The sequence below is a fragment of the Halichoerus grypus genome, chromosome 9, assembly GCF_964656455.1.
Source record: "Halichoerus grypus chromosome 9, mHalGry1.hap1.1, whole genome shotgun sequence".
Taxonomy (NCBI): Eukaryota; Metazoa; Chordata; class Mammalia; order Carnivora; family Phocidae; genus Halichoerus; species Halichoerus grypus.
The window spans coordinates 124,531,736-124,559,480 of NC_135720.1; the positions used below are offsets into that span (position 1 = coordinate 124,531,736).

A 27,745-nucleotide genomic window follows, 5' to 3' on the forward strand; every position below is an offset into this window, starting at 1 on the left:
CTCCTGCTGGAGCCCCACTTGCAAGGCTAGAGATCTGCTGGTCCTTCAGGCTTGGGGCTGCAGACTGCTTTCTGCTGGTGCTTGTCCCTGAGTGCCAGTCTCTCCCTGTGGCTCCCTCAATTCTGTCCCCACATCTATAAACAGCACCTCCAATAAACTCTTTCCACTTACACCTCTGATACAGTTATCAATATTAATCTTGATTTGCACATTTAATACTTTACCTAGCTGTAAGTGTTAAACACACACACACATGCACACACATATACACACATGCACATAGTCTATCTATATCATAGGAAGAATATGGCTTCAGAATCAGACACCCCTAAATTAGCAGTTATGCCATTGGATTGCTCTGTTCATCCAAGTTATTTAGTCTCTGTGAGTCCCAGTTAACTCATCTGTGAAATAAGACCACATACCTTGTAGGGTTATGAGGAAGCTGAAGTGAACTAACAGAGCATTTCTTATGTGCCTTTCCTTCATCTCCTCATTCAGCTTCCTACAAATATTCCAGACCCTGTCTAATCTGTTTCCACGTGCTCTCAGGGTACGGCCCTTGCTAACCAGTCTCTTTTTTAGGCTAATATTTGGGTGGTCCTGCCCACGTGTCAAACACTTTCCCATCAGGATTCACTCAAGCCCCAGTGCCTCCACGTCAAGTGGGATCGATATGCTATTTCCAGAGGAGGTCGTTGAGGCAGACAGACCGGTGAAATGACCTGTCCACAGTCACCAAAATTCCAGTGTCAAGTCTATCATCTCTTATGCTGGGACTCTGTTCCCACCCTGTTGCTTCCATTCTCTTGGAGGAGATCCCACCCATCATGGGGTTTCTGGTTTGTTCTGCTGGCTGTAAGATATGCCTGAGAAGACAGTGACAAGGACAGCTCTTTCTCACCAACTATGGGACAGGGTGCGGTGGTTGGAAAAGAAACTGTGGAGGAAGTCACTGTGGGCACAGAACCAGCCCCCATGCCTTGCACACAATGACTTGGACGGAAACAGATTTGCTTCTCAAATTGATGAATTGGCAGATGGACACCCAGCTGCTGGGTGTTTCCATCCTGATTGAAAAGACTGCGTGACATGGCCGTGAGCAATAAACCAGAAAACTAGTTCTAAATAAGACCCTGTTCATTCCTCAGCCCTTAAGAATTGTGCTTCCGTGGACATAGCAATGCATGACAGAATATGGGTACACTAAGGCCGTTCTGGAAAAAATGCAAAGTTGTCATTTCACAAGTAAGGGAAAAGTCACATGCATCCCCAAGATTTCTGAAAAAAGAGAAATTAATTCAGAAAATGTGAACAGAGGCAGAATAGAAGGGAAAAATTCTTAAGATTTGCTACTGGAGACTTCACTTTTAAGATTCATTTCAGCAAAACAAAAAGGAAAAGAAACATTAATATCTCTTTCATGAACTATATAAAAGTAAATAGACCCATAAAAGGAGGTTAAAGAAAGAATCCAATCTACTTTCTCACCAAAGAATCTTTAAGAAAGAAATATGCTGCTTTTAACAATTCCCAAATCCCCAAATTCAAAAAGGTTTAGAAAGAGTTGTTACAACAACTTTGTTAGGAATTTATTTTTGAATTGAATCTATTTAATTTTTTAAAAACCCTGAATTTACAGAAAACAGATAAAATGGTGAAAAATAAAGATTGCGATTGGTTCTACGTTCAGCAAAGGAACCTCCTCAAATTATAACTGCTGTGTCCAGTCCATGGTTAATATTGATGGCCAGGGTCATTATCCAGGCTGACAATTAAGACAGAATGACAGATCACCTACACCCATTCTTCAGAAAAGTGGGAAGCTCTACCTCTTAAAAGCAATACATGCCCACTGCCAAAAGCTGAAAAAAAACAGGGAAAATCACACAGCAAAACAAAATGAAAATAGTCACTAATTTCACATTATACAAGTATTCACTGTTAACATTGGGGGATGCCTTCCCATAGTTTTCTAGTTCTCATATCAATAAAATAAAGAAAGAAATAAGATTTAAATATAACTAACCTGTGAATATAAATAAATAATGTGAAATATAAAGAAAATAAATATAAAGTACAATATGAGTGCATTTTATTTCATCTTTATCATAGTTTATCAGTCTCCTCTTATTACTCATGGTAAACTTCTCAGATATTTCCATTATAAAACCAACAAAGTTCTCTTTCTAATATTTAAAATAAATTTGGGGGGCACCTGGGTGGCTCAATCGGTTAAGCGTCTGCCTTTGGCTCGGATCATGATGGATCGAGCCCCGCATCAGGCCCCCTATTCAGCAGGGGGTCTGCTTCTCCCTCTCCATCTGCCCCTCCCTATTCATGCTCTCTCTCTCTCTCAAATAAATAAAATCTTAAAAAAATAAAAAATAAAATAAATTTAAGGTTTGTAACTTAGTACAGCCAATATGGAAAGTAATATGAAGGCTTCTCAGAAAAATTATAAATAAAACTACCATATGATTCAGCAATTCCACTTTGGGGAATATACCCAAAGGTAGTGAAAACACTAACTCGAAAAAGATATTTGCACTCCCTTGTTCATAGCAACATTATTTACATTAGCCCAGACATGGAAACAATGTAGGTGTGGATGAGTGGATAAAGAAGATGTGGTATATGTATGTATATATACATATGTATATAATATATGGATATTATTCAACTATTTAAAAAAAGGAAATCCTGCCATTTACAATAACATGGATGGGTCTTGAAGGCATTATGCTAAGTGAAATAGGTCAGACAGAGAAAGACAAATATTTTATGATCTTACTTATACGTGGAATCTAAAACAAGAAAATACCAAACTCATAGAAAGAGAGATCAGACTTGTGGTTACCAGAAGCAGAGGGGAGGGAGAGGGGGAATTGGGGGAAGGTGGTCAAAAGACACAAACTTCCAGTTATAAGATAAATAAGTAGTAGAGGTATAGTGTACAACATGATGATTAAAACTGCTACATGATCTATAGGAAAGATGTTAAAAGAGTAAATCCTAAGAGTTCTCACAAGGAGAATTTTTTTCCTTTAATTTTTTTCTTCTTTATTTTCTTTTTATTGTATCAATATGAAAATTGAATGTTAGTTGAACCTATTGTGGTAATCATTTCACAATATATGTAAATAAAACCATCATGCTGTATGCCTAAAACTTGTACAGTGATATGGGCCCATTATTTTTCAAAAAAACTGGAAAAAATAAATTTAGCCTCCTGACCCTAAGTGAAAGAAAAACCAAAAAACTAAACAACCAAATTCCATGCCATGCTTATACAAACTTCCCATGTTATTTTAGGCCCCAGGACCTTTGCATGTACTATTTCCTCCATCTTAAATGCTCCCTTCCTTCTGTTCATCTGACTACAAACTCCTGGTTTTTGGTGAAGGGTACTTGACAACTCAGTCCCATATGTTCTTATTAGAGAAAACAAAACAAAACAAACCTTACACTTCATTCCCAGAAGGGAATAATATAAGAACCATAATTCCAGGTATTCTCTCCTCCCTCATTTAGTGCTTCTGAGGTATCATGTAAAAATATAGCATTAGTAAACCCATCTATCTCCAGTGGATACAGTTAATACTAAAGCTCAGACTTTCTTGTGACTTCCTTCTTTTGAACTCTTGCTTTAGTTGTACTTGATATTAGAGGAGACTGGCTGTGGTCACATTTCTGACTAGGTAAATACACTTCAAACTTAGTTATCCTCTTGCTGCAACCCACAGATCCTCACATAAAGTCATAAATGACCGTTTTGATACCTATCTGATTTCTATGCATAGAAATCTATGTAGCCAGGGAGCCTGGGTGGCTCAGTTGGTTGGGCATGCAACTCTTGGTTTCAGCCCAGGTCATGATCTCAAGGTCGTGAGATTGGGTCCTGAATCAGGCTCCGTGTTCAGCGTGGAGTCTGCTTGAGATTCTCTCTCTCTCCCTCCCCTGCCCCTCCCCCACTCGTGTGCACTCTCTCTCTTTCTCTAAAATAAATAAATAAATCTTAAAAAAAAAAAAGAAATCTGTATATCCCTCAGTGTTCAAAACTGGTTTAGAATTCAGAAGTCCTCCATGAACCACATCCCTCAAAACAGAATTAATCCTTTACACAACAAAAGTAATCTTTTACAAAATTAATCTGAACACACTGAATCACAATTATTTGTTTATATATGCATATTTCTTTTGAGTCTGAGAATTCCTTGGGGCAAAAACTATTTCTTATTCATCTTCTTATTTCCAGCATAGTACCTAACACGTAAGAGCCACTTAGCAAAAATGTGTTAAATAAACAAATGGCAAATTGTTAACAGTGTCACATATTTTAAGCAATCAAACCAATTTTTTATCCAGGTGGCTTCCTAGAAATATTAGATTATTATAATCATAAGAAGTCCCTATACTATTGATTCTTACACTGTAGTATGTTTCAGAATCATCAGGAACATAATACAATTGCTGGGCCACCAGAGTTTCTGATTAGCAGTCTGGGACCCCAGGATTTATATTTCTAACAAGCTCCTAAGTGATGGCGATGCTGCTACCCTGGGCCCACATTTTGAGAACCACTGTTCTAGAACAATATTTTCCAAACTGTCATCAGTATCACCTCTGGTGTTTGCTAAATTTCTAAATACCACTATGATATTCTGATTCAGAAACGTGGACGTGATTCTATTGCAGCAAATTTCATGTGTGATTCTATTGTAGCAAATCCATTCAGACAATTGGAAATCACTGGATTTGAGCCATACTCACAGGTAAACTTGGGAATGAGATGTAAAGAGTAATTTCCTGGCCACTCTTTTCTGTGACTTAGCTGAATGATTGACTAAATAAAACAATTTTCTGGGGAAATCTACTCTGTAATTTTGATAAACTTTACTATTTAATTCCTGACTTCATCACACACTATAGGACTCTGTTCTTCTGAACTTTCTGATCTGGATATAGCAAACCTCAGAGTAACAATCTCTCAATCAACAAATATTAATTAGGTACCTATTAAGCAAGAATCACTATGGAGGCTGCAACAGAGGAAGAAAGAAACAAAATGTTTAGGTGTCTTCTAGAAGGATCTCATCAGCTGGTTGTGAAGATAAGAAGTAGATCTATTTTTTAAAAAGATAGCTAAAAATTCCAAATAACAAATGATAATTATCAAAGAATGCAGGTAAGGAATGCTGAAGTAACTTGAAGGGAGAGGAGAATGGACATCTAAAGCTGGCAAAGTAAAGAGAAATCATCTGAAGGAGAAGGCACTGCAGAGCAGCATCTGAAGAGAGGGTTTGGGGAGGATTATGCCTACAATAAAGTTCCAAAGAGAGTTTGAAACTCAAGCCAATTGCAAAAGGAAAGTCCTAGTGATAGAAGTAGGACATCTTGACTTCTATAAAAACAGCAAGGGTATCTTTGTCAATTAGCTATTGGCTCTCTTTTGCAGATGACATTGCTCCGGAATAGTACGAATGATTCCTCAGTGCCATCTGGCATTTTCTGGCTAAGAACAGCTCTTGTGCTGAAACGCAAAACTGGTAGCAGTGAAAATAGCACAGAGAAAATGGTGGTCTGTATTTATTGGCATGTCTTGGCATGGAGAAGTAGGAGTGAACATGGGAGTCAAGAACTGCTAGACTTTATGGAAACCACATTCACTTTGGTGAGCCCTGAGGCCCTGGAATGCCTTTCTCCACAGGGCAATAAAGTTATTCAATAATTATTGCCTTTGGGAAAAGAGGTTCAAATAGAAATTAAATAGGCCTCTGATGAATAATAGCCCTTGATTTAATGTTGATGCCGGCATGTGTGTGACCACTCACCCTTGAATTTAACGAAGCAATAATACCATCAAGGGGTTCCTTAGTTATTGAAAATCTTGTAGAACTTCCTCAAATAATTCTTTAAGACAATCTTCTATTCATCCCATCAATGAATGTGGGACCACATATGGAATCAGAAATAGAAAATATTGAATATTTCTAAATCAAAGGCAGGATGCACTAAAATAATATCATTGTCTTAGTATCTACACAAACAACATCAAGGGACTAGCTGTGGATGAACAGAGTATTGAAAAGGCTAGTCATTGCCTAGCTGATTTCATGCTCTTACAAAAGTTCTGCCCACATCTATAGCTTTGGTTAAGGGACATGACCTGACCACTGTGTTTTTACCAATAAACTAATATGGGAAGCAGCACCATAGGCAATGGTGGACACAACTCAACCCTGGTCAATCAGATTCTCTTTCATGAAAGGTTGGATTCAGCACACTGAGTGATTGGGTCAGTTACTATCAGGAGCCAAGACAAAGTCTTGTAGACTTGAGGCTGCTGGCCATGTTGAACCATAAGCATGCAGAGGATCCAGCGTGTGTGAGAAGAGATCCATGTGCTTGGTTTGAGAACATGTTTTATTAAGTATTCATAATCACCTTCAATGTTTTTTCCTTGAACAAAATGAATCTTTATAGTTCTTAAGTGAATAGATATCATTGTAGGATCTAAATGGGATCACACTGGACCCTCTTAAAATTTAGAGATTCCTTAGAATACTGGGTGAAATTGGCTGACAGCCCCCCAAGGCTGTCCTGTAGCAATGGCATGAATGCTATAGACACTGGTTTTTTGTAACCACAAAATTTTCCAGGAATGTTTGTTCTTCCTCTATAATGATTAGAGAAATTTTCACACAACATGACCATTCTGCATATTCACATAGTCTCCAGGAACATTAGTCATGGGCTCAGGATTTCTCCTGAATGTGGTGTGACACAACTTTGGCAAAAGTCCTTTAACAAAGCCCTGTGAGAGGAAGCATGGCTAACAACCAACCCACTACAACTGGAGGCTATTTTCATCTTATACTCAAATTCTTCAAGAGATTCTGTTGTAATTTCTGTGGAGCTGTCTTCAAAAATATCTTTCCTATTCATCTCCCATCCCTGCCCTACTCTAACCCTCCAAATCCATTTTGGGCTGGACACCATTCTGTATTCCTCCACAAAACCCACCCAGTATACTTATATGTTTGAATGTACATATTGTGGCATGAGGATATTTTTGAAACATTGACTGATTTTTTCCTTATAGTATTTGCCTTCTTTCTCCCTTGTATCTCCTGCTCCCCCTCACTCCCCGTACCCATATTCTGGATTCACTGCCTCAAGGAAGTAAAAAGACAGAAATGGCCTACTGAGTTAACTTTTGTATTTCCTAAAACCCCAATGAATTAAGTAAATTACATCAACACATCTCCATAGAAAGAGTGTTCTAGAGAGAGATAAAAGGTCTACAGGTCTCTTAAGAAGGAGAGACCCCATACCACTCCAAGGAAAGGCTTCCAAGAGCTAACTAGACCTCAAAGGGAGACAGTACCTAAAGTGCTGAATTTCCTTTCTGGACCAACACCCATAACTAAGGTCTATTGGACTTCCAGGGCAATGAAGACACCAGCATTCATGAGGTGGGTGGACTGGCTTCTTTCCATATCTGGGCACCATGATTCTGTTGTAGGCCTAGTAAGACAAAAGACTACAGTAGCAACTGAGATTACGTTTTCTGCTGTCCTAATTGCAATAGAGTTTTGGATCAGAATTAAGTTCAAGGAAAGGAATTAAGTAAAGTATAAGGTACACTTTTCAAAACTGAGCCTTACAGTTGCTCTTTCAGTGTTCTGCAGTCTTGTAACCAAGTAGGTTCTTTAGTGGGATTGGTTTATCTGTGTTTTCCTACAGACTCTCTGCAGCATGTGTTTTCCGTATTCTGGAAACGCTGCTGGCAAGTACACTTGCCTCCTGTATGAAGGATCAGGTTTCTCTTGGAAGTTGCTCACTTGATAATCTTTGTGGCACATGGTAAATTGGTTGGTGAGACAAAGGTCCTTTAGTGAGATTAATAACATAGGCTGTTTGTAACTGCTTATCACAAATGGTTAAGAAAGGGTTCAAATTGCTTGTTATCTAAATTTATTTCATTTGTTTGCTTCTTTTTAAGACTTTCTTCTTTCTTGCTTTCTTCTTCCTAACAAGATCCTATTGTTGTCTCCAGAAATAACATGTTAAGCAGTAGAAATACAGATAAGAGATGAGTAGACTTTCAACAAAGAAATTCATTTTAAAAACACCACCATGGGGTGAGGAAGTGTCTGGTGCAAGATGGTTGATTGGGCATGTGAGTATAATACCCTTCTTGCCAGAGATTTCACTAAAATGACAGTGTTGGAGTGCAAGAAGAAATAAATCTGTAACAATGAAGAAATTGGGAAGGAAGGTTGATTGTAGATGAAAGACTTCAACACATTTCTTGAATATGAAAGCAGATGGCAATACGTCAATGGATGAGACAGAGTAGAAGAAGCCAAAGTCCAAATGTGAGTATGAGGGGAATTTCAGGGGAAGCAGCTGCCAATTATCCTGGCAAAATGCCAGTGGATGTCCAGGTGAAGGGTTAGTAGTCCCCTCTTCCCCCCACCCCCCATACACATGGATAGAACAAAGGGAACCAGGTTTTTACTTCCAGAAGTGAGAGGAAAAATAACGGGAGTTTCTTCTCTAAAGTAATGAATGAATTGGCTGAAGAGGGATCTGTATTTTAGTGTGAGTGTTGGTCTAAGAGTAAAGCACTCCTTGTTCTGACATTTGGTGGGAGGAGATGAAACAGAATGTCTAACTAAAGCCCAGTTCCCCATGTATACATCCTAAAGCAAAATCTGCCTGTTAGCTAGCCTTGTGCATTCATATAGAGTTTCTTATCTCCCTTCCCATTCACCAGACAAGCCTATCAAAAAGCATATCAATCCTAATTCAGAAGAAAACAACAATGGATAGCGATCATTAAGAAATCCTTCATTTATAAATATGAGTGTACAAACAAGATCACTAGATATTTGAGGAAAATTACCAGAAGGAAATGAAAAGGCCAAAATGCACAAAGTCTCAAGGAAACAGAAATAATTCAGGAACTACAAAGATATTTTTAAAGTATTTAATGAATATTTTCAAAGATATTTGAGAAGACATTGTATTCCTAAAACAAGAATAGTATGATTGAAAGGAGAACAATTAGAAGACTATTTATAAATTAAATATATAGTACCTAAAATATGAAATTCAACAGAAGAGCTGAAATATAAAGCCAAAAATCTCTCCTAGGGTTAAAAGCAAATAGCAAAGAGGGTGCCTGGGTGGCTCAGTTCGTTAAGCTACTGCCTTCGGCTCAGGTCATGATCCTGGAGTCCAGGGATCGAGTCCCCCATCGGGTTCCCTGCTCAGCGGGGAGTCTGCTTCTCTCTCTGACCCTCCCCCTCTTGTGCTCTCTCTCTCTCATTCTCTCTCTCTCAAATAAATAAATAAAATCTTAAAAAAATTAATAAATTCTAAAAAAAGCAAAGAGCAAACTTGAGGGATAAAGATAAAATGTATAGAGGATTAACATAGGAGTTGCAGAAATCCACCAGTTGGATAAGAGGAATTATAAAAAAAAGAGAATAGAGAATGTGTACGGGAGAATTTTTTAAAGAAATAATAGGGTATTTCCTCAAATGGAAGAAAGGCAAATCCTCACATTTGATGAATCCATTGAGTACCGAGCAGGATGAATGAAAATAGCTACACAGCTAGCACATCCTTTTGAAATTTCAGAACACCAAAGATTGAAAAAATATCACAAAGATTTCCAGAGAAAAATGCAAGGAACCACCCAACTTTTCATTCATCACATTAAAATCAGAAGATAACAAATCAATGTTTTCAAAGTTCTATGGGGGAAAAAAATATTTTGAATGCATAATTCCATACCCAGTCAAACTTGCCTTGTGTAGAGTAAAACAAAGATATTTTCAGACATACAAAAACCCAGTTTTTGTGTCATATTTTCTGTCTTAGGAGGTATTCTGAGTATATATCCCAGTAAAACCAAGGAGAAGACTGAAAAGTTGACATGGAATGTAGGACTGGCCTTGAATCCAGGAAGCCACTGAAGAGAAGCCCAAGGATGATGGCTGTGCAGCAGACGTAGACAGCAAGTCCAGATTAGAACATTCTGGGAGGGACCATATTGTGGGGGGCCATGAGGGAATAAAGGGATTCTACGTAATAGTAATTAGCAGGATCGAAAGGCTGGATATATATGAGGTTGTGATGGAGACCTATGGTTCTTTTTTAGGTAAGAAAAAAGAATTCCAATTAGAAGTACCTGGTAAACATAAAGAAAAAAAAGTCAGGTTCCAAAAATGAAGGGAAAAAAATATGACTTAATTTTGAGTGACCGATAAAATGTAAGAACAGAAAAATCCATGTGACCTGAAGGCGAGAAACATCTTGCTTTGAGTGCACAGGAATCATGACATTAGACCTGTTGAACAGGACATGTAATCCTTAGCTCCTTCTTTGTCTCTGAAGTCAACATTTATATAGTCTTAACAATGTCAATGCTGCTTATTAGTTTTCCAGTTCTAGAATCCACAGAGAGATAAAGCACAGAAGATTTAATTATCACCGTAGAGTATAATAGAAATGTTCTCAACTTTGACAAAGTGGAAAGCATAGCTACAGTTGCCAGAGGATGGAAGGTGGGAGGGCAGTGGGAGATGGAGGCAAGGGTGGGGTATTATGGTCCCAGGAGTGTCGAATCAAGAGATAGAACTTATGAGTGCAGAGCGGCAGTTACCAGGGGCTGGGGTTGGGAAATGTTGGTCAAAGGGTACAAAACTTTGCATTTATAAGATGAATAAGTTCTGGGGATTTAATGTACAGCATGTTGATTATACTTAATAATACAGTACTATATATATTGAAAATTGCTAAGAAAGTAGATCTTAAATGTTTCTCCACAGAAATGGTAATTATGTGATGTGATAGAGATGATAGCTAGCTCTATAGCGGTGATTATTTTGCACTTATAAGTATCAACATGTATACCTTAAGCCTATATGTCAATTATATTTTAATAAAGCTGGACAAAAGAGGTAAAGTTTATGGAATAATGAATGGAGTTTTATTATTAATATTTATTGCCATAAAGGTAAAATATAATCACCAAAAATTGAAAAGAAAGGAGGAAGGAAGGTGAGTATGAACAACAAAATAAACCCTCATCTCCTACTGCAGTGGTCAATATTCTGGTCAAAAGGACCAGTTAGTTCTCTACTGTAAGCAGCAGAAGTCAGGATGACTAGTTTAAAAAGAAAATAAGTTCCTTACAGGGTATTGGAATCAGAGTCCCCTTAAAGGCTCATAGAACTAGTTACACAGTTTCACACAATGGGGAGCCCAGCTACATTGCAGGACGGGGCACAGGAGCCCTAACATTAAACCCATAGAGAAGGAAAAGCAAATGTTAGCCCCTTTAATAGCTCTGCAGTGAGTGTTCTTTGTTTTGTTTTATTTTGTTTGGTTTGGTTTGGTTTGGCTTGGTTTTCGAGAAAGAGAGAGAGCAGGCTTGAGCACTGGGGGAAGGGGCAGAGGGAGAGAGAATATCTTAAGCAGGCCCCATGCCCAGCACAGAGCCTGAGGTGGGGCTCAATCTCATGACCCTAAGATCTTGACCTGAGCCAAAACCAAGAGTCCAGAGGCTCAACCAACTGAGCGACCCAGGCACCCCTGCAATGAGTGGTTTTGTATGGGGCTGCTCTTAGGAAATCTCCCCACCTCCACCCCAACTACTGGCATAGACTCCATAGCCCCTCCCAGTGCCACTCAGGCTTGGATGACAGATGTTCTGCCCCTATTGCCCCCACCAGCTTGAAGCCCTGCTACCACACTCAGCAAAGAAAGTGGACCTCCTAATACCCATTTCCTCATTCTGCTCCCTGTTGGGTCACAGCCTATGCTGGTAGATTTGGTCACTGCCACAAACTTGATTCTTTCAAGCAAGGGAGGCTGGAGAATGAGTTTTGGGTTCTACCTTGGGGAGGTGGAACCCATAACAGTGGAAATCTCCCACAGAGGAATAGAAACAGAAAAAAAGGTACTCACTGATGTAGAATGTCAGGAACCTAGCAAGTGCCCATCACACTCAGTGTGACAAAGCAAGAAATTGAGTAATATGTGCATGGAGAAATATGGCAGTAATAAGCATAACATTTAGAAATAGGGCATTAGTCCACCAGAAAAACAAAAAGAAATGGGTACAGGATTGCCTCTACATAGTGGGATTGGGGTGATAATGGAGGTGTCAGGAGACTAGAGCTCTTCATTATAATCCTGCATATGATTTTATTTGACACATGCATGTGTTACTTGGATGAAGTCCTCAATTTATAATTTAAAAATTCACCCTAAAACATTTTTACCATGATAAGGACTCAGAAGTACCAAAAACCCTACCAGCATCACCTGCCCTACACAAATTTCTACTTAAAAAATTTAGTTTTCTTATATTTAAACATTAGCCAAATGCAAGTTGGTATTGAACTTACTGAAAACATTTTTTTTTTCCCCGTAAACACTGATTTTCTTTTTATTTCAGGAGAACTTTTGTAATAGCCTGTTGTCCTGAAAGAAATATATGGTGCTGAAACTGGGAAGGTTCTTTTGTGACACAGCAATTTATCAAGATAGAGTGAGAACCTGAATGGCCAGGAACAGGGCACAGAGCCCAGCAAGGTTGCTCTGTGGAAAACTGCCTCCCCATTTCAAAAGTAGTACAGACACTGTTTCCCGTGCCCTTGGTATGTTTCCCATACTCTATCTAGAAACTGAGCTAGTACTATTTTATTTTTCTTCCCTTTTTTTCCTGCTTTGCTGTGCAAAAATGTTGTAAAAAAATAATAGCTAGTTTTTCCTATGACCCCATCATTTGCCAGGCACCTTTCCATTGTTTCTTTTATTCATTTATTCAGCTAAGTTTACTGAGTATTTGTCACGTGCCCAGCACTGGGAATACGGCAATGAACAACATTGATTGATCCCTGTAAACATTGCAGTTGTCTAGGACAGGATGGCAGTTAAGTCTAAGAGACTGGGACGCAGACTCCTATAGGTTCAAGGCCCACATCGCCATTAACTGTCTGACTTACTTTAAACCACTTACCTTAATTCTCTATTCCCAGTGTCCTTGTCTGGAATGGGAATATTATTTATCTCAGGGGATTATTGTGAGGTTTAAATGACATACATGTAAACACTTGGCACGTATTATTTCAGTGAGGGGTAATATGCAGGAACAGGTAATTATGACAGAGTTATAGAGCAATAAGCATGAGAATAAGTTAGAAAAGGAGTCCACAAGAGGTCACCTATTCCTGCCTGGGTAGGTTAAAGAAGGTATCCCAGAGGTGGTAAGATCTAAGCTAAAGACTGATAAACAAGTAGGATTGTTAGCTGAGAAACAGGAGGAGAAGGTTGTTCCAGCTGGAGGGAACAAGGCCAAGAGAGTTTTCTAAAGTATGCAACTTTCAATTATGTTCAGTGTGGGTGAATGTGGAGCATGAGTCAAAGTGCAACCAGGGAGGGAAGCAGGAACCAAATCAGGGATTTGAAGACAACATTTTAAAACTTCATCTTTCTTCTAAGAGCAATGAGGAACCATGAAAGGACTTTCAACAAAGGCACATTTTGACCAGGTCTGTTGTAGAAATATCACTCTGGCTGCCATATAAAGCATGCATAGAAAAGAGGAGAAGCTGGGGACAAGGAGACCCTCGAGAAGGCTTATACTGATCCAGAAAAGAGAGAAAGGTGGCCAGTGTAGGGTACAGTAGTGGGGACACAAGGAGGTAGAAACCATCAGTTTGGGCAAAAGATTTAGTGTGATGGCAAAGGAAGACAAAGCAGTCAAGGATACTTCAATTGTATGGGCATGAAAACATTCACTGTGACAGAGAACACAGTAAGAGAAGCATATTTTGGGGTGAAAGTAATGAGTTTACCATTGAACATGTTGAGTTTGAGATGCCAGTGAGATATCCAAGTGAAAATAAGTACTAGGCAGTTAAAGATATGTCTGAAGCCCAAGAGAGGTCTGAGCTGAAATAAGGTAGAGAGATATCCTAACAACATTTCCTACCAGAGATTTTTCTTTTCCTTATTGAGAAAAGTTGCCAATAACTTCATGGTCCTGGGACAAACAAAGAAACATCTTAATGCAGATCTTCCTTGTTTAGTGAAGATCATCTTGGTTGGTTCCCCCTTTAGTTAGATAAGCGTGGATCTCACTGTCTTACCAGATGGGTATAATAAGTCCTTGTGTTTTAAATGTGTTTTAAAAGCTGCTTATGACATTCAAGAGAGTATGTGCTTGAGTGGGAAAGAGTATGTATCAGTCAGGATAAGCTAGGTTCTGCAGTGGTAACAAATAACATGAACAATGCCACTAGCTTATAAGAGCAAAGGTTCCATTTCTCCCTTTTTCTGTGTCCATTGTAGTTCAGAAGAGGGTTCTGCTCATTGTGGTCTCTCAAGTACCCATAATGACAGAGAAACTATATTTCTAACCTTGCCACTATCTACCAGAGGGAAAAGAGAGCTCTGGAGGATCTAGGAGCAGCCACAATATGCTCTTGCCTAAAACTGGCCCACATCACATCTGCTTACAAGTCATTGGTCATAACTAATCATGTGGCCCCACTAAATCAAAAGAGGGTCATAAAGTGCTATTGCATCCTATACCTGGGAGGTGGAAAACTGGAAATTTTGGGTAAATGGTATTAATGACTACCACAAAGGGGACTACGAACCTGGAGCCTATCCCAATCCAGATCTCATGGGAGCAGCCTAGGAATTGCTTGCACTTCAAGATCTGCTGGAAAAGAACTCTCAGCAACACCCATGGTAACAGCTGCCGGCATCATGATTTGGAACCAACCTACCAGTTCAGCTTTCCTAGCATAGGCAACACTTTTCTCTATGTAGTCCCACCTTCTACTGAGGCTCAGTTGCCACCACATTCCTGAATAGCTTCATCTCCTCTCAAGGGAAGACTCAAATGCCTGTTTATCTGTGTTCTGTATGGCCTTGTGTCATTAAAGATGCTTCAATGTCTAGCTGCTCTGGGCATTAGATGCAATCTCAGGATATTAGGTGACTAACACTAAATCATCTCCCATTGCTTTGACCCTGTTGCCTTGACGAAGTACCTGGTGGAGCAAATGGAATGATTTTTAATCTATCAGGCTTTGCCCAATTTGGGTGAGTCCCCTTCCTTGACAGGAACCCTGGAAAATGAGAAACCTACTCTCAAATCATCACTTTCATCAGCACAAGACTTTACTCAATCACTAGTGATTACCCTGGAGATGAGGATTTGGTCTGTTGTTCACACTTATCAACTCACCAAATCTAGCCTCTGCTCAGCATGCAGCATTCACCAAGCCCATAGAAGCAAGATAGGGCCAGGCTGGACTAGACTCTTCCCTCTCGGGGTGGGGCGGGTGCTGCCAGTTCTCTGAGACTCCTGGACACGTAAAGGGGAAGGGAGCTGAGGATGGACTAGGGAAGCGGGGCATGGTGAATGAGATGACCTCAGCATTTCCTGCACCAGCATGTGGTCCCCAAGGATGGTCATCTGGGGACTGACTGGGATATGTTGTTTGAACCTAAATTCTGTAGTGGAGACTCCAATATATTGATGGCAGCTGATGTCATAGATATAAATGGGACTCTGCAGCAAAAGTGTAAACAAGAACAAGGAGATGCAGAACAGAAACTGAGTACCACCAACTTTAGAATAAAATATGGGAGAGGAAGAGATGAAGACACTGGAAACTGAGAAGTGCCCACAGAGAAAGAAGGAAGCAATCTAAGTGTGATTCTTGGAAGTTAAGGGAAAGAAATTCTTCAACAAGGTGGAATTGATTAGTGTTCCTGAGAAACACCTAGACAAAACTGATTTAATAACAAAGGTGGTGCTGCTTACCTGGCCAGCATAATTTCAATGGCTCAGTGGGAACCATGTAACAGAATGTGGAAGGTAATGGGGAGATGAGAAAGGGAAGATGGAAGTATAAGCAACTTCATATATATTACCTCCAAACATCAAATATTCTGTAGCCAGGTCTGATTTTTCTCCTCTTTAAAAAAAGTAGAAAACAGAGAGTTGCCCAAGGTGCTCAGCTGGGAGGGAGCAGAGCTGAGATTTAAATATAAAGTCTTTTCGGGGCGCCTGGGTGGCTCAGTCGTTAAGCACCTGCCTTCAGTTCAGGTCATGATCCCAGGGTCCTGGGATCGAGTCCCGCATCGGGCTCCCTGCTCTGCGGGAAACCTGCTTCTCCCTCTCCCACTCCCCCTGCTTGTGCTCCCTCTCTCGCTGTGTCTCTCTCTGTCAAATAAATAAATAAAATCTTAAAAAAAAAAATAAAGTCCTTTCTACACCCCACTGCCTTCCCAAGCACCCTTGCCACCTTCTGTGTCCTTAACCCTGATGACATGCCCCACAGCAGGTATCAGAATGGGCTCTTTATACTCTGACATAAAATAGCGCTAAGCAATAGGAAGGAAGCATTATGCATATGCTCGTCTGTTGGAGAAATGGAATTACACGAAAAACTGAAAGAATAAAAAAAAACAGCAGCAGCTTCCATTTTCTCTTCATGGCAACACGTGTGTTTGTTTTCGTGGGCCCTGTTCATGAGCTCCTGTTGCACATCTCAGAATTCATTGGACTCAGATACCCCTTTGCTATGGTGCAAAGATGCTGAACTGCCAAAAGCATGTTACAGGCTGTGCCTTTTTGAAGAACCAGCTTGAACTGATTGTTCTTCAGCTTTTCACATAAATTACAGAACATGAGGCCCACAGCTTTGCCCAAAGTTGTCAACAGGTTTTAATTGTCTCTGCTTTTCCGTACACACAGATGGCTTCGTTAAGCTGCTCTGAGCAGACCTCTGCCGTCTCCACTAAGAAAAATCAGACACAACAAATGGAAATCCATTTGAAAAGAAAAATTATGATAAAACAAATTCCAAAGTAACTACTGTTGTTTTTTTCCCCAAGAGGTAAACGTTATATAAAGGAAACGGTAGAAGTGACAGTGCAGAGATAGAGGCAAGGTAAGAAAAACCACAATGAAAGTGTGGATGTTTGAAGGCAGAACACACACTACTATGAAAAGTAAGCAGAAGTATTTGGAAAAGTCAGGAGATCCTTTTTTATTAATGGCATCTATAATGGGACCTCAATCTCAAGTTTCTGTTTCTAAGTTCATTCAGAAAAGCTACAAGTGATCCAGCAATTCCACTCACAGAAGTCTCTCCTTCAGAAATAACGGGCAGGGACACCTGGGTGGCTCACTTGGTGGAGCATCCAACTCTTGGTTTGGACTCAGGTTATGATCTCAGTCATGAGATCGAGCCCAGCTTCGGGCTCTGCACTCAGCATGGAGTCTGCCAAAGATTCTCTCTCTCTCTCTCTGCCCCTCCTGCTCATGCTCTCTCTCTCTTTCTCTAAAATAAATAAATAAATCTTAAAAAAAAAAAAAGTAATGGGAAAAGTGTGTATAGTATGTAAAAAAGGTTGCATTGTAGTACTTTTATAGTAGCAAAAACTGGGGAGTAAATTAGTTAAGCATAGTTTAACCACATGGCAAAACACCATACACTTTTTTTAATTTAATTAAATTAATTAATTTATTTATTTTAAAGTAGGCTCTACGGGGCTTGAACTCACGACTTTGAGATCGAGTCTGATGCTTAACTGACTGAACCACCCAGGCGCCCCAGACACATTTTTTTAAAGATTTTATTTATTTATTTGACAGAGAGAGACACAGTGAGAGAGGGAACACAAGCAGGGGGAGTGGGAGAGGGAGAAGCAGGCTTCCCGCAGAGCAGGGAGCCCGATGTGGGGCTCGAGCCCAGGACCCTGTGATCATGACCTGAGCCGAAGACAGATGCTTAATGACTGACTGAGCCACCCAGGTGCCCCACACCATACACTTTTAAAGTTGATCATGATGCAGCCTATATTTAAGGACATAAGATGACTGTGATTTATTAAGTAGGAAAAAGTAGAACACCCCAAAATGATTCAGTCTATATACACGATGCCCACCTATATGTTCCTCTATCCATAGGAGGAAGTGTGATCATGTATTTGTTAAAATGGCAATAGTACTTAGGTCGTAGCAATGGACTTTCGGGTTATTTTAATTTTCTCCATTTTATCACTCTCTGTTGTCTGAATTTCTAACACCTTAAGAAAGCATATTATTTTTAAAATTAAAAATTTTTAAATTTAAAATTGCAATTAAAAAATTAAAAAAATCTAAAAATTTTTTTAAAAAATGAAGCCATTTTCATTTTGAAAAAACAAAAATAAATCACATAGTGACCAAGAAGCTCTAGGGTACTGCCTGCCTGAGCCGCGGCTGACAATGTGGAGCCTTCAGTATGTAGTGCAATCCAGGCCAGAAAGGGGAGGTGAAAAGATCATTGTATCTTGTAGGTGATGGCACCCACTTTCATTGGTACTCTGATGAGGAGGACAGATGCCATAACCCAGCTCTGTGCACAGCACCTGGCTCGAAAAGAAGCACTCAATCAGTAGATATTGAATAAAATAGTTCACTTAGGGGAGAGGTACACATATATACCACCAGGTGTTCATTTGAAAAGAGTGATGCAAAATACAGCAGAAAAGGAAAAAGGCACAAAGTTAAGAAAGCTGGGGTTCAAATGCCTGCTCTGTATTTGTATTACATGAATTTGCACAATTTAACTCTGATGCTCAGATTTCTCATTTGAAAAATTAAAGATGATAAAACAGATAAAGATAGTAAAACAGGTAGAATGAGTGACATAGCACATTTAAGTGGCTGGTATATAGCAGATAATCAAATTGTAGTTCTTATTAGCATAATACCCATAATATTGGCAAGAACAGTAAGGAAAACCATTGGTTAAGAGGCAGAAAATCTATGTTCTAATGAGGATTTCTGTTATGACTAATGGTGAGACTTTGGATAGCACCCTGGGCTCTGTGTCTGGTTAGTACCTACCTCAACACTGCGCGGAGGCCAAAACAGGATGCTATATGAGAATGTACTTTGCATAAATGTAAGGATTGTTCCTAAATACTTATAGTCGTCCTTTAAAATAGGAACCAACACAAAGAACAGCAAATATATACTCATTTCAATTGTAGTCTTGCTACCCATTGACAAAGGAGATAATCAGTTCTGTGGAAACCATCTTGAGATCAGGTCATCTTAGAAGTTCTCACAAAATTATTATTAACCATGGCCATTTAAAAAAAACCATATTAAAAAAGTGGTTGATACATTCTCATGGCACAGAATGCAAGGTATCAAAGAAGATACCATCAAAAGTAAGACTCCTTCTCTCTGGTCTCCTCCAATCTCCTGGTTTACCTTATTTGAAGCAACCAATGTAACCAGTTCCTTGTGTATCTTCCAGAGACATTCTATATGTTAGTCTGTGTATACATAGGCACTAACATGCATACATGTACACATACATGCATGTTTGTGTTTACCCAAATAGCAACATGTTACATTCATGGTTATGCATATTCTCATATTCTTAAAAACTAACAAACAATGTATTTCCCATATGCAATATATTAAAGAGCTGCCCCATTCTTTTTAACGACTGCATGGTATTCCATAATATGGATATACCGTATCTATTGCCTGTTAGCAGGATTGTAAGTTGTTTCCAACACACAATGCTCTGATGGATAGCCTTATATGTAAGTCATTTCACATGTGTGAGTACATTTAAGATAAATACATAGGTCAAAGGGTATCAGCATTTTACATTTTTAAAGGTATTGCTAATCGCACTCCATATAGACTGTACCAAATTACCTTCCCACCGGCAATGTTATGAGAGAGCCTGTTTCCTAGTTTCTAGCCAATGCAACATGTACTACTATGTAATGGGTAAGACAAAAAATGATGTCATTATAGTTTTAATTACTATTTTCCTTATTATATATAAGGTTGAATATAATTTTGTTTGAGAACTATTTGTATTTCCCTTATTATGAAATTGTTCTTTCATATCTTTTATCCATTTTCCTACTGGGTTGTTGGTTTTCTTACTGATTTGAATCTATCAGTCTTTTCTTTGATGGCTTTATTCATTCTTAGGAAGGAGTCCCTTACTTAAATTTTTTAAAATCTCATATATTTTTCGAATTCTTATAATTCCCCCTTTTAACATCTAAATTTTAATTAATCTCTAGATTTCTTTGTATATAATACATAAGATGGGAATCCAAATTTTTCCCAGATAATTTTCAAGGTGATCCAAAATGATTACTTCCATAGTCCCTATTTTCACCTACTGTATTAAAATTACACCTATATCATTTATAAATTCCTATATGCATTTGGGTATGTTTCTGGACTCTTACTCTGTTTTATTTATGCATGCAGCAATATCACATTGTTTTAATTTTTGTAGCTTTAGAATATGTTTTGATATCTGATATAGTTCTCCCTCTCCCTCTCCTTCTTTTTTAATGTTCCTGGCCATTCTGGCTTATTTTTTTCCTCACATGATGCTTACAATCAATTTATCTGGTTAAATAATTGTTGGAGTTGCATAACATTTATGGATTCATGTGAGAAAATCTTTATGAAGTTAACTTTTTCTACCCATGAAAAGACTATGGTCTTTCCTAGTAGAGTTACTTTTTGAATGAGATAAACAAAAATTAATCTTTATGTGCCAGGAATGTCAGAATCCTAATACAAAGTTTTATTCAGAATCTACAGGCCCATTTATTTGATTGACACAAAACCTTGCTTTGCCTTAGATGCTCTGTTTCTATTTTTGCAGAAAAAGATACTCAATAACTTAAATAAGGCTTCTCTAAATGTCACATTTGCACAACAAGGGTAGAACCGACTAAATGAGTGACTCGCATGTGGAATGCATCTATTTAATAATGCATTGATCTCCAAATGCTCTAAAATTAGTTAGGTGTTCTTGCCCAACCCAAAACACAACTTAGTTCCATTCCTTCATCCCAGATACTGCATGATGCATCACACAACAAGAAAACATCTAAAATTATCTCATTTGGAACCACTCAAGAAAATAGGCATTACCGATTAACATTTGATAATTAGCTTTGAAAGGTATCAAATGTCTTTGACAACTGATAATCCTGGAAATTTTTATTATTGAATATTTCCATTATATAATTGTCACATTATCTGACGATTTAATAGTGTAATTTATAATCAGGTACCATCAACTCCCTAGACCTAAAAGGAGACCCCCTACTGATCATTAGCTGATTTTTCCAAGGTCATACTGAGAGTCCATCAAGGAGCTGAGATTAAAGGAAGGGACTATTTCATGATCACAAGAGTCAACCAGCTCAGCCAGTGTTGTTCCAATAAAATGTTGTTTCTGAAACAGTCTGTTAGCTCTGGGCTTATTTTTAAACAGCTCTTTGTCCATTAACTGATTACTTCCCTCATACATAGTTCTTGGGTGGGCCAGTTGATGCCCAATAATTGTTCCACTCTCACTACTAATGCACAATCTGGTGTAGCAGGGAGGAAAGCTTGGATGTGGTTAGGGACAAATAGTCCTCTATTCAATTTGAAGCATGCCTCTGAACCTTATGAACTTGAACATGTTATCAAAATAAGTATTTCAGGTGATGTGGCTCATAGACTACCTGACCCAGAATCTCTTAGGTGTTTGTTTAAAATGTGCATTCCTAAACCTCATCCCTCGTGTACTAAACTAGGAACTGTGGGACTGGTCAAGTCATCTTCATTGTAACAAACTTCCCAGGAGATTCTTGTCCATGCTAATTGCCTCAACCTTATCTGTTCATCTGTAAAATGGCAGATGACCAACCTTCTTCATAGGGTGGTTTTGGGAGTTTCAAATAATTATATATGCAAAGTACCTGGCACATAGAAGTAGCTCAGTAATATCACTTTCCTTCCTCTCCTCTTTTTCTCTTCTACCAAATAATGAGGAAAAATGGAGAAGAATACAGCATGCTATTTTAAAGTTTTTTGTTCTTTGCTAGGAATAGATGAAGCCACTCTCCTGTTCTTAGAACTAAATAAATCTTAGTCATTTAAAACTCAAACTGAAAATTGTTCATGAAAAGCATTTAATTGATGTTATAGATCTGAACTTACCAGATGGCCACATAATTTTGAAATACCAGTAGGCAGCAATCCTCCACAATGTATACTCAGTTATCAATCTATTGCCTCTTGGCTCTAAATTCATACTTCATTACCTGCTCTGGGAAAATGGATATGGGCCCCTTGAAGAGTATTCCTCTGCTAGATGGCATGATACTAAACTTTGTCAGTAGAGGGCGCTGGGAAGACATTATAAGAAGAAAGGATTTTGCTTCCTGGTTTTGGTGTGCTTGCTTGCCAGACTCCTGCAATGTGCATGGCTATCCCAGCACCCAGCTCCTGTGGCATAATTGGCTTCACCAGTGCCCAGATCTTGCAATGTGGGCAGGTTGGCCAGGGCCAGAATCTTGCAGCAATTAGAGCTTCTCCAGCGTCTAGCTCCTGCAGTACACAGAAACCAGCAGCTTCCCCCAGCACTACCTTCAGGCTGAGATGCTCACTTCTATGTCTACCCATAGCAGGTTAACAGAAACCTGCTTTACCCTTCTACCTTAAGTAACTAAAAGATTGGACAAAATGTTAGAAACAATAGTCTTCAGTCATCAGATACACAGCATCCCAGGACAGCAATCTCTGAGAGAAGGGAGGCAAATAAGGTGATTGTTCACCTTGATAATTGGAATTGCAAGCCACAGTGCAGCAGGGAGAGGGAACTCAGACAGACCCCAGTGGTATCTTTGAGATGAGGACTCAAGGTTAATATTTGGATAGGCCAGAGTTGCTAAACTTCTCAGGGTAGGGTACTAGAGGAAAGAGAACTGAACAGAGAGAACTTAGGAAATCTTCAAAAAATTCATCTTAAGTGCTTAACTAAGCACTGATGTGTGCATGCATGGGAAGGAACTACCATACCAAGAGTGAAAACACTAAGAAAGGAGCAGATGGAACTATCCCCAGAGACAAAAATTGTTTGCTGAAGTAGAAAGACCTCTGGGTACAGAGAGTATTGAGTAGAGTCCTCAGCAGGTAATTGCCTCAGTAGTGCAGCGAAGTGTAAAGTCCATTCTGGACCCGTTGTCTTAGTCAGCTTGAACTGCTACAGCAAAATACCATAGAATCAGTGGCTTAACCAACAGACGTTTATTTCTCACAATTCTAGAGGCTGAAAAATCCAAGACCAAGTTGCCAACTGTCAGTGGCTGGTGAGAGTTCTCTTCCTGACTTGCTGATGTGGAAAGAGAGCAGTCGGTATTTCTTCCTCTTCTTATAAGGACACTAATCCCATCACGGGAGCCCCACCTGCATGACCTCATCTAATCCTACTTACCACCCAAACCGTCCACCTTGAAGTATTATCTCATCGGGGGAATAAGACTTCCTACATGAATCTGGAGGGGACACAAACTTTCAGTCCATAACACATGCTTAGCAAAACTTAAAAGTAAACCTCTCAAGAATCAGGCAGTTTCCAAGTAAACAAACTATACTCCAGAACAACAACAAAAGTACTTAAAAGAATCACTCCTTCTCACCCCCTCCCCCCCCAAAAAAATCAAGCACCAAAAAACATGAAATTCAAAATTTCTAGCATCCAATACAAAGCATTAGGATTTCAAAGAAGCAAGAAAATATGGGCCATAATCAGAAGAAAAATCAATCAATAGAAACAGACCCAGAAATGACAAAGGTTATAGAATAGCAGACAAGGACATTAAAATACCTGCTATAAATGTATTCCATATGTTCAAGGAGGCAAAGAAAACATGAGCATGATAAGGAGAAAAATTAAAGATATAAAAGATACTCTACCATAATGAACTTGAAATTTCCCATTCCAGTAGGTATAACTTCATCTTTTATACAATCATTCCCTACTTGCATCCAGGCCTTTCATCCAGAAAGTTCAGATGCAAAAAGCCCAAGGATGTTTCATAAAACTTACAAAGATCTAGTGTGGCCACTGTACAGGGACTCAGCAGTATACTCAACCAAATGGTCATTATCCTTATCCTGGATATCCTGGACAATAAGGATATCTTTATGGTCATTATCCTTATCATCTAGGATCATGGCAATCCCACTAGAGAACTCAGGTAGCCGAACCAGAAATAAATTGTATTCCCAGGCCCCTTTTGACTTGGTGTACCAACCAGTCCAGCCTGGAGTTGCTGTTAGGGGAAAGAAAGGATCACACCTAGGAATAGTAGAATGGAATCCCAAATATTCCTGTTGACTTAATTAACCTTTCCCTTTCATCCTGATCATTACTTAGGAAGCACCAAGAAATAGTCCCTTTCTGAGGCAGCTGCATTATGAGGTATGTGGATCAAGAGGACTTCTGCATAAGTGACTTAGATCTCTTGACCAGCAGCTGACATTGCTTTCCATAGTCCATGAGGGGTGTCTTTAATCTGACAGTCTATCATTTTCCAAGTAGCAGGCTAGATGCGTAGGTCACTGGCAATAGCCCAATAGCCAAGGTTCATCAGGGAACACATTGGCCAGAAATATGAGAACAACATGTACAATCCAGAAGTGCAGGAGATTAACCCTCATGAGGCTCACCTTGGACAAATGGGACATAGGAAGAGGTAGACAATTCCCTCTTCCCCTTCCAGATGGGTTGTCCTGCCATAATTATATGGCTTCTTAGAGGACAGCCACGTGAGATGGAGCAACCGGCCACACAGAGCTGTGGCCAGCTCACTGAGGGATCTACTACTGACCCTCCCTTCTTTCTTGCTCCTGCCCCTGCAACCTCACTCTTGCTCTGTGAGATTGTTTACTCCTCAATAAAGTAGTAGCACAAAGAGGGAAACGAAGGCAAGGACAATAAGAACGAATTCCCATTAGGAATTTTGTATTCTGTATTATGTCATCCTAGAAAATTCACCAGTTTACAGCATGGTGACTAGTAGTATTAGAGAAGGTTATCGTGTTGCAATTTTTGTGATAAGCTACTTAGGGGGGGAATGGTAATTTAAAAGCAAAATCTAATTGAAAACATTCCTGTTTTCTCTTTGTTAACAATGTTTTATATTGCTGGCTATAAGACACTATGATCCACTTGTTGTCCACATATCCTAATTGCAGGCAAGGTAGGTAGGAGGAAATAAACAGCCTCCTGAGCACTGGCCCTGCAAAACCAAACCTATAAAACAATGACAAATGTTACATTTTGTGACAGAGCAGGACAATAATTGGATTTAAAACAAACAAAACTAAAGAAAACTAACTAAAAAACATCTTTTTTTTTTTTTTTACTTTGAATCAAACCTACAATTCATTAGCATACCATTTCCCTCTTCCCATCTGGAAACCAGAAATATTGATGATATATATCACGTAACAGCATTCCAAGAAAATCATTTAAGAACTATAAATTTGAATGTGTGCAAAAATTTATATTTTATTTGTGTTTTTTGTATGATTGGGGTGTTTTCCCCTTTTGGAGGAATTATGATTTAGAATAAATTTTTCCAGCACTGACTCTGAACTCAACGCGTTCTGGGGTGTTTTAGAATTTATGTCCCACTCTGCATTTTTCAGCCCCACTATTTCTTTGTAAGGTATCCCAGTGGGAAGGAACCAGAAAGCCATTTCTTTTTTTCTTCCCCAAGAATCTTAAAACTTGCATTAAAAAGATGAAATGACCAACAATGGCTCCCAAGGGGAATCTGAGAAACAGAGACGATTCATGGGGGCTTCTTAATGCACACGTTTCTCTCTATATAGTCACAACCCACGTGGATGTCAGAACCCACAGGTGGGAGGATGCAGCAGGCTGAGCTGTGCTCACACTTTCGTTTTATTTATTTATTTATTTATTTTTAAGAGGTGGGGAAGGGGCAGAGGAAGAGAGAGAGAGAATCTTAAGCAGGCTCTATGCCCAACGTGGTGCCCAATGCGGGCCTCAACGTCACGACCCTGAGATCATGACTTAAGCCGAAATCCAGAGTCAGCTGCTTAACCAACTGAGCCACTCAGGCACCCCAACTTTGCTATCACTTTAAGGAGATAGCTAATGGTTTAGACACCATCCTCCTTACCTGGTGCAATGCCCATAGCCCAGTGGAACACACTCTCCATTTCTTCCTACTTCAACACCTTCCACTTCTGTTTAGAAGGACTTGAACTACATGAAGGCTATACAAAAGGTTTTCCACACACTAGCCATTTGACTTAACATCAGTGAAATGTGATCCAAGTCAACATAGGCTGAATGCCAGGGACAGGGCAGAAAATATCCCTTCACTGTTTCCCGGGGGTGATATCCTACCTAAGAGGCTTGCCCTTGCAGGGAAAGTGATCAGCTTGGACATGTCATGCAATTGAACGCACCCTGCAGACACCCCAGTCAATAAATATTTGTTCTGTCTCAATCGAGCATGCGATGGTCTGAATGTTTGTGTGCCCCTAGAGAACATACGTTCATGTTCTAACCCCTAACGTGATGGTATTAGGAGGCAAGGTCTTTGGGAGGTGACTAGGTCCTGAGGGTGGAGCCCTCATGAACAGGATTAATGCTCTTGTCAAAAAGGCTCCAGAGAGCTCCCTTGCCTTTCTGCCATGTAGGGATGTAATGAGAAGTCTGCAGTCCAGAAAAGGGCACTCACCCAACCCTGCTGGCACCATGATCTCAGACTTTCAGCCTCCAGAACTGTGAGCAATAAATTTCTGTGTTTTTAAACCACCCCATCTGTGGCATTTTGTTATAACAGTCCAAATGGGCTAAGAGTTTCTGTATAAGGGGCAGGGCAAAAGGAAGAGAAACACGTGGATCAGGGAGCATTCATAATCTAGAGCAGCAGATTACTAACCAATCATACTTGCACTCTTGTGACCATGTAAATTCCTTGCTGGAGACCATGGGAGCGAAGAAAAGAGAAAGAAAAGCCAAAAAGGGAATGCTGGAGCTGGGAAGAGAGACAAAGGTAATTACTACTTCAGGTAATTACCACTTGGCAGGATGCCAAGTTAATCAGACTAGTCTAGGCCATGGGCCGGTGGCTGAGAAACAGAAGTCTCTAAATTTTCTTTTAAGAAAAAAAAAGTCTCCATATAGTTTAACCTTTTGTTTAAGCATGTTGTATAAATTTAAAAATGCATCTAAGACATTGCCTCATCATGAAAAGCTGCTGATGGGACAGATTGAGGAAGTGGGAACAACATTCATCAGTCTCGGCGTCTGGGGCTTGGAATTAGCCATCACAGACACGGGGGTACAAGTCCTTGGCATTCAGCACAAAATACCTGTTCTCTTTCTGTATGTTGGGTGTTGATCCCAGTGTTCTACAGGCCTTTTTTGAAGAGAAAAATCAGTGGTTAAGGCCATTTGTCAGAGGGCTGGCTATTTTCAGTGTTATTGTTATGACAAGTCTGGCTTCCAAAAGGATTATTAAGAAAAAAAGCCACCTCTTTGAAATCTACATCAAGTTGTTAAGGCAACAAACCCAAGATTAAATCTGGAAATGTTTGCTCCGCCACCCCCTTCCTCTACCCTATTATCTATTTCACATGTTCTTGTGGTTGGTGCCAGCTAACAGATCATCGCTACATCTCTGCCACCTCATCCCAGGAATCAAAGACAAGTGTGGATTTGAAACATGGCATTACCGTGTGCATTTGTGTGTCGATTACATTAGTACATCTGTGGGCTTGTGTGTAACTCTGGAAATAGTTCATCACATTTTCCCCTAAGTTCTGTTT

At 39.4% G+C, this 27,745-nt stretch overlaps 1 long non-coding RNA gene across 3 annotated transcripts in view; it reads left to right on the top strand.

Moving 5' to 3' along the window:
* LOC144379110 (uncharacterized) overlaps nt 1–27,745 on the top strand; it is a 162,182-nt gene that overhangs the window by 103,440 nt on the left and 30,997 nt on the right. For 2 of the 3 annotated variants that reach the window (XR_013441380.1, XR_013441382.1), the window contains one exon: nt 9,898–10,785. The exons of the other annotated variant lie outside the window; for it this stretch is intronic. This is a non-coding gene — a long non-coding RNA (uncharacterized LOC144379110). Of the gene's footprint in view, nt 1–9,897; nt 10,786–27,745 lie in introns of those variants that run through there. 3 annotated transcript variants of the gene reach the window in all.